The sequence below is a fragment of the Lacerta agilis genome, chromosome 10, assembly GCF_009819535.1.
Source record: "Lacerta agilis isolate rLacAgi1 chromosome 10, rLacAgi1.pri, whole genome shotgun sequence".
NCBI lineage: Eukaryota > Metazoa > Chordata > Lepidosauria > Squamata > Lacertidae > Lacerta > Lacerta agilis.
In genome coordinates, this window is record NC_046321.1 from 3,703,452 (window position 1) to 3,710,828 (window position 7,377).

Genomic DNA, 7,377 nt, shown 5'->3' on the forward strand with positions numbered 1-7,377 from the left:
GAGAGCTTCCTCGGAAGCACTTCAAAAACATACAGGAAACCGCTGCGAAACAATTTAAAAACCGCTAAACATACAGAAACAGGTCGAACGCTTGCAAAAACGATTTCAAACCCAATGGACGCAACAGCTGGGATGTTAAGGAATCTCAGCTGAAAAAGCAGCTTGTTTGAGATCTAGAGAATGGTGGCTCCAGTCTGAGAAAAGGGGGTTAAGACAGGAGCGTCGATGCGGAAGGTGGGTGATTTCTCTTTCAGAAATCTCAGGTGGGTGGGAAATATAACCCATCCCAAAAGCCAGCCTGCCTTTCTACCTCCAAACCTTTTCTCACACGACAAGCAAGCTCATGGCACAAAGTGGCCTCTGGGCATATCAAGAGTGCAGAAAACAGGCTCTTCTGTGTTTTGCAGTTTAAGAAGAGGGGCTGCTGTTGCTTTTTAACTGGTAAAAAAGCCAGAAAGCGGGCAAGGACCGATCTGTGACCCTAGTGCTCGGGACTCCTCCCAGAACACCCCTGCAGGGCACACACACACACCCCGCCTCCAAACCTGGAACCCACCACTGCCGGAAGCACAGGAGACCCCCAACCCTTCACTGGAAGGGCCACCCACCTTGAAAACACTGCTTCCAAAGATTTGCAACCTTTTAATTCCCGTTGCAGGCGAGAGACAGAGGCAGCCGGGCACTCCTTGGTCCTTCTGTGCATGGAAAGATGGCTGAGCAGCTGCACTCAGGCAGGCAGGGGAGGGGAAGCAGGGAGGGAGGAGGGAGGCCTCCACGCAGGGGGACCACCCACCCACAGGCTCCCTGCCCTGGCAGCCCCAGAGCCCTCCTCCGCCTCCCAGCAAACAAGAGCGCCGGTGGAGAAGGAGCAAAGCCACCCACGTCCTGCTTCCCGGGCCAAGAAGAGCAGTCAGAGAGCAGAGAGGCACAGAGGGAGCCTGTTTGGCGGAGAGGCCTGGCCTGCGATGGAGCCTGGACTCGGCCGGGAAGCCCAGAAGGCTGTTGCCTCGGATTCTAGCCAGACCTGTTGCACTAAGGTGCCGAAACGAGATGCATCCGGGTGGGCCATCGATGGCGGATTCTCTCTGCGCTGCCCGCAGAAGCAAAGATGTTTTCGTGGCTCGTCTCCAAACCTGGCTCTGTGAGCCAGTTTGGTGTAGTGGTTAAGAGCGGCAGACTCGTAATCTGGGGAACCGGGTTCGCGTCTCCTCTCCTCCACATGCAGCTGCTGGGTGACCTTGGGCTAGTCACACTTCTCTGAAGTCTCTCAGCCCCACTCACCTCACAGAGTGTTTGTTGTGGGGGAGGAAGGGAAAGGAGAATGTTAGCCGCTTTGAGACTCCTTCGGGTAGTGAAAAGCGGGATATCAAATCCAAACTCTTCTTCTTCTTCTTCTGCAGAGCAATGTGTGGGCTGCACCTTCCCCACTATAAATCCTGGTGGTCCTCAGGATTGCAGGATTAATTTCTCCCTCTTTCTCTATTCCCCCCCCCCACGCGCACACACCAGCCTTTTTTTGAGGGTGAGCCTCCTCCTGAAAGCGATTCCGCAACACCGTATAGCAGGGATCAGCAAACTTTTTCACTTGATCTTAGCCAAAAGACCGAGAAGTGATTGATCAGCAAACTTTTTCAGCTGGGGGCCGGTCCGCTGTCCCTCAGACCTTGTGGGGGGCCAGGCTATTTGGGGGGGGAGGGGGGAAAGAACGAATTCCTATGCCCCGCAAATAACCCAGAGATGCATTTTAAATAAAAGCACACATTCTACTCACGTAAAAACACGCTGATTCCTGGACCGTCCGGGGACCGGATTTAGAAGGCGATTGGGCCGGATCTGGCCCCCGGGCCTTAGTTTGCCTACCCATGCCATATAGGAACATGTAGGAAGCCACTGCAGTTATAAAAACATTGTTAAAACTGTTAAACTTACATACACAGGTAAAACGCTAGCAAAGACCATTTCAAACCCAGTAGAGATAGCAGATGGGGTATTAAAAAAATTGTTGTTGTTCAGTCGTGTCCGACTCTTTGTGACCCCATGGACCAGAGCACGCCAAGCACGCCTATCCTTCACTGCCTCCCGCAGTTTGGCCAAACTCATGCTAGTTGCTTCGAGAACACTGTCCAACCATCTCATCCTCTGCCATCCCCTTCTCCTTGTGCCCTCCATCTTCCCCAACATCAGGGTCTTTTCCAGGGAGTCTTCTCTTCTCATGAGGTGGCCAAAGTACTGGAGCCTCAACTTCAGGGTCTGTCCTTCTAGTGAGCACTCAGGGCTGATTTCTTTAAGGATGGATAGGTTTGATCTTTCTGCAGTCCACGGGACTCTCAAGAGTCTCCTCCAGCACCATAATTCAAAAGCATCAATTCTTCGGCGATCAGTCTTCTTCTCCATGGCAAAAGTGGCTTGTTGAAGATCGGAAGGATGGTGGCCCAAGAGTGAGGGAAGGGGTTTAGGAAGGGAGTGTTATTGTGAATGGCACAGGATTTATCTTCCAAAATTTCACATGGGGAAAATATCACCTAGTGCCCAGGGTGCTTCCGGAAGGGGGTTTCTTGTGTGATGGGTGTTCCTCAAGCAAGCAACTCCTTTAGAGAGTCCCAATGGCACCCAAAAACCCAGCCTGTATTTTCCCTCCTACATTTCCTTTTTCCAGGCAAAAGCCCAAATACTGCAAGCTTTGGGTCAGCTCCTAGGACCCGGATTCACTGCCTAGCAAATGTTCTTCTTCATTCTGGCTGAAGTGTAATCCCCCCCTCCCAAAACCCGGGACCCCAATTTTGGATTTCTGAATTGCAGCCTTCCCATGATACACAATGCCCACACTTAAGGCATGTACAAGTAATTATACTTATTCTGCCAACAACAGTGGATCACCAAGGTCTTAGCAATAGAGGGAGCAGTGCACAAAATGATTATAGTCTGGATTAGAATATCCCATCTTCCCTGCGTGAAATAAAATTTTGACCTTAGGCCTTAACAGTCAGTTGGGGGGGGGGAACCATCGAGTAGGGTTATCCCAGCCCCCAACATGCAGCCCCCAACATGCAGGAGACAGCAGAGGATGGTACCTGTGGCCAGTTAGAGTCTAGGGTAGCTCTAAGCTTCCCCTCTGTTATCCAAGCTCAGGGTTGTAATTTTTTTCTGTTTTGTTGTTTTATCGTTTTGTAAACTGCTTTGAGGTTTTCTTGTTTTGTTTTTACAATCAAGCAGTGTATAAATCTTATGAAATAAATAAACGACATCCTGTTAGGATGACTTCGGTGTGTTATATGTGGGACTCCCCTCGTTCCAGCTACTCGAGGCAACTGGCCCCCTTCAACCCCTTCAGCAAAGAAACAGACCACACATTGAAGTAAGTTTAAAGTATACTTTACTTACAGTCATGCATTGCTATTAACAAGAATTATAAAATGCAGGCAAAGGTTCTTAGTTGGAGGGGGGGGACCCAGCAAAGGCAGCCTCAGAAACATGTTTCAGGCAAAGGGATATGTTCAGGCATGTTTGCCTCCGTTGTGTGCAGCATGAATGGGGAGAGCGAGAGAGAGAAACAGAACAGGAAACAAGCCTTATTTCCTCTTAGGAGGACAGGGGGTGTGATATAACTGAGACTACTCTAGCAATTTAGAACTCTGTGGTCCTTAACCCCTTCACATACTAACTAGCAGTTAGGTTTGACTTCAAATCTCCCACAGAAAGCCGGTACCGGGTTCGAGAAACTCTGCTTTGGTCTGGTCCAGCAGGGCTGTTCTTATGTTCTCACCTTATCTTACAGGTGATGGTTGGGGTGCCCTTTTCAGAAACAGGTTACTTTTGCTTTCCAGATGTTGAGGGAATTGTTTGGCCTTCTCCAATCTGGTGCCCCTCCAGATGTTTTGGATTTCAACTCCCATCAGCCCCAGCCAGTACAGCCATGCTAGCTGAGGCTGTTGGGATTGGCAGCCCAAAACATCCACAGGGCAGATGCTAGAGTAGATTGCCAACACCGCTATGCCTAGCATGTGAAATTTATAGAAATACGTACAGTGGTGCCCCGCTAGACGAAAATAATTCGTTCTGCGAAAATTTTCGTCTAGCGGGTTTTTCGTCTTGCGGAGCGGCAATGACAGCCGCGCTCCGCAAAACGAAAAAAAAAAAAAGACGAAAATTTTTCGTCTTGCGAGGCAGCCCCATAGACTTTTTCGTCTTGCGGGGCAGCCTTCCGCTAGACGAATGCCTTCGTCTAGCGAGTTTTTTGTCTTGCGAGGCATTCGTCTAGCGGGGTACCACTGTACCTGGTAACCATTGGAGACTTTAGGTTGTAATTGGACAAATCTCCATACTTCCAGTGGAAGGAGTTTTCTTAAATAGAGGCAGTGCCTTCCACCGAAATAAATGAGTTTTTGGATCCAAACCGGAATGTTGGCCCAACTTTGCTCTGATCCAGGAAGCCATGTCTAATATTCCTGCAAAGTATATCTCTTAACACGCAGCAAAAGTAGAGATGTAAAATTTCTGGAAATTTTGAAGCTCGGAAAAAAACGAACTTTTTCAGAAAAACGAACTTTTTCAGAAAAATTGCTACATTAGCACTTCTTTTTTCTCTTCCAGATTGAAAGTTGTTATGTTACTTTATAAACATAAAATATAACTATGGACAATAAAATTATCACAACTAGCATATTAAAAATATAGTGTATCCAAACAATTATTACAAACAGAATTTACTTTTAAAATAATATTTATTTGTATTTGTAACAAATGGAGCAACAATCTCCTGAACTGTTTACTAGTTTATGTGCAACAAAAAAACTCCACAAAACAATTGTTAAAAATCCAGAAGTAACAATTATTCATATTTCCTCTCCACAGTATTTAAAAAGACATTCTCATAAAAAGAACTGAAGAAGGAAGTAGGACTAAGTTTCAATGAATGGGCATGAAATTTAATCAGAATCATTTTCTGAGCTGTAATTAAGTATATATTTTCAGGCCCTCTTTGTTGCTCTATATTTTCTTCCAGTGCTTGGAAACCTAGTGAAGAGGAACAGAACCAATGCATACCACACGCATGCAGAAAAAAACTGAAACCTTTTTCTTTTCTGGTGACAACAGCACCTCCTAAAGGAAGAAATGTATCTTGTTCTTGCATTGGAGAGTTCAGTTTGTAACCTAGGACTTGCTTGTCCTCACAGAAATTAGAATAATCTGATATACCATACATATTTTTTAGAAATGATTTATAAAATATTTGAACCCCTTATCTTAAAATATTTTATTCATCATGTTAATATAAAACATTCCATAATCTATTTTTTCAATTTTTGGGGGGAAAACAAAAAAGGCTTCCGGAAAAAAACAGTCCCCCCCCCAATTTTTCCAGGGGTTTTTCCGGGCCTTCACATCTCTAATCCAGATTTCTATCCAATAATATATTTAATAGAACTAAAGTTGGAGATGGATGTACCCATTGACGGATCTCCTGGCATATCAGCTTCCAAAAATTTATGGGCGATGCCACCACATATGGAGGTAAGTGCCGACCAACACTCACCCTCTCCAACCTATAGGACAGGCATAGGCAAACTCGGCCCTCCAGATGTTTTGGGACTACAATTCCCATCATCCCTGACCACTGGTCCTGCTAGCTAGGGATGATGGGAGTTGTAGTCCCAAAACATCTGGAGGGCCGAGTTTGCCGATGCCTGTCCTATAGGAGAACAGTGAAGGTTTATCCCAGACAACTTCCTTCCTCGGTGTCAAATACAATTTGTACAATATTTTCCATGATATTTTAATTGTAATTTTAATAATATTTTTATTTCTTTTTGATGTTCTGTTGTGTAAACTGCTCTGGAATACTTGGGAAGACCTCTGTCCTGACTCATAGTCTTCTGAGGCCAATTGGTTGTTTCAACTCACCAGGTAGGTGGGTATGAAAAGAGATACAACTAACTTTTTACATAGAGTAGAACCACAGAAGTCAACACATCTAAGTGGTCCAGATTCACTAATTTCAATGGGCCTCTTCTTAGGATGACTTAATGCTGGATGCAGCAACCCACTGTTTGTGGTGGGTTTTTGTTTTGTTTTTTGTTTTTAAAAAAACGAACGAATAGTAACATTGATTAGTTATATTTCTATTCCATTGGCTCATGGGGGCTGTAGTCAGGGCCAGATTTAGGTTTGATGAGGCCCCAAGCTACTGAAGGCAATGGGGCCCTTTATATGTCCAGCTGTCTTTTTTCAACAACGAATTGTCGCTGTTTTTTTGTATTGAATATATGCTATATGGCAATTGATGGACCTAACAGGTATTTAAAGCCATTTGCCCATGTTGCCATGCAACCAGTCCATGCGGAATGTTGTTATTGTTTAGTCATGTCCGACTCTTCGGGACCCCATGGACCAGAGCACGCCAGGCACTCCTGTCTTCCACTGCCTCCTGCAGTTTGGCCAAACTCATGTTAGTAGCTTCGAGAACACTGTCCAACCATCTCATCCTCTGTCGTCCCCTTCTCCTTCTGCCCTCCATCTTTCCCAACATCAGGGTCTTTTCCAGGGAGTCTTCTCTTCTCATGAGGTGGCCAAAGTCTTGGAGCCTCAACTTCAGGATCTGTCCTTCCAGTGAGCACTCAGGGCTGATTTCCTTCAGAATGGATAGCTTTGATCTTCTTGCAGTCCATTCCATGCGGAATGCAGGCATCCTATATATAGAAAGGAGCAAACCTGTGATATTTTAGGGAGCAGGCTAGCAGGCGGGGCCCATGACTTACATCAAGGGTAGGCAACCTAAGGCCCGGGGGCCAGATGCGGCCCAATCGTCTTCTCAATCCTGCCCGTGGACGGTCCGGGAATCAGCGTGTTTTTTACATGAGTAAAATGTTTTTACATGAGTAAAATAACCACCTCTGGGTTATTTGTGGGGCATAGGAATTCGTTCATCCTCCCCCCTCAAAATATAGTCTGGCCCACCACATGGTCTGAGGGACGGTGGACCGGCCCACGGCTGAAAAAGGTTGCTGACCCCTTACTTACATCATTACACAGCACAAAACACTGTTGCTGTATGTAGGTTTTATTTTATTTGTTTTTTATCTTATATTTTGGAAATGTACATCAATTTTTTCCCCTTTAATTTTTTTGGGGGCCCCCAGGAGTGTGAGGCCCTAAGCTATAGCTTGTTTAGCTTATGTGCAAATCCAACACTGGCTGTGGTCCAAAACTTTTAGAAGGCACCCGGTTGGCACAGGCAGCCTCGGATAACGTAGCCTGGTCCTTCGAATCTGCGCAGCCCTCCCCCCAGATCCGTCGCTCGGTCACGCTAGACAGTGACCGACGGACACGTAACTTTTTTTCTCCCAGGGCGCGTCAGTAGTAGGCGGAAAGTTTTCGGCT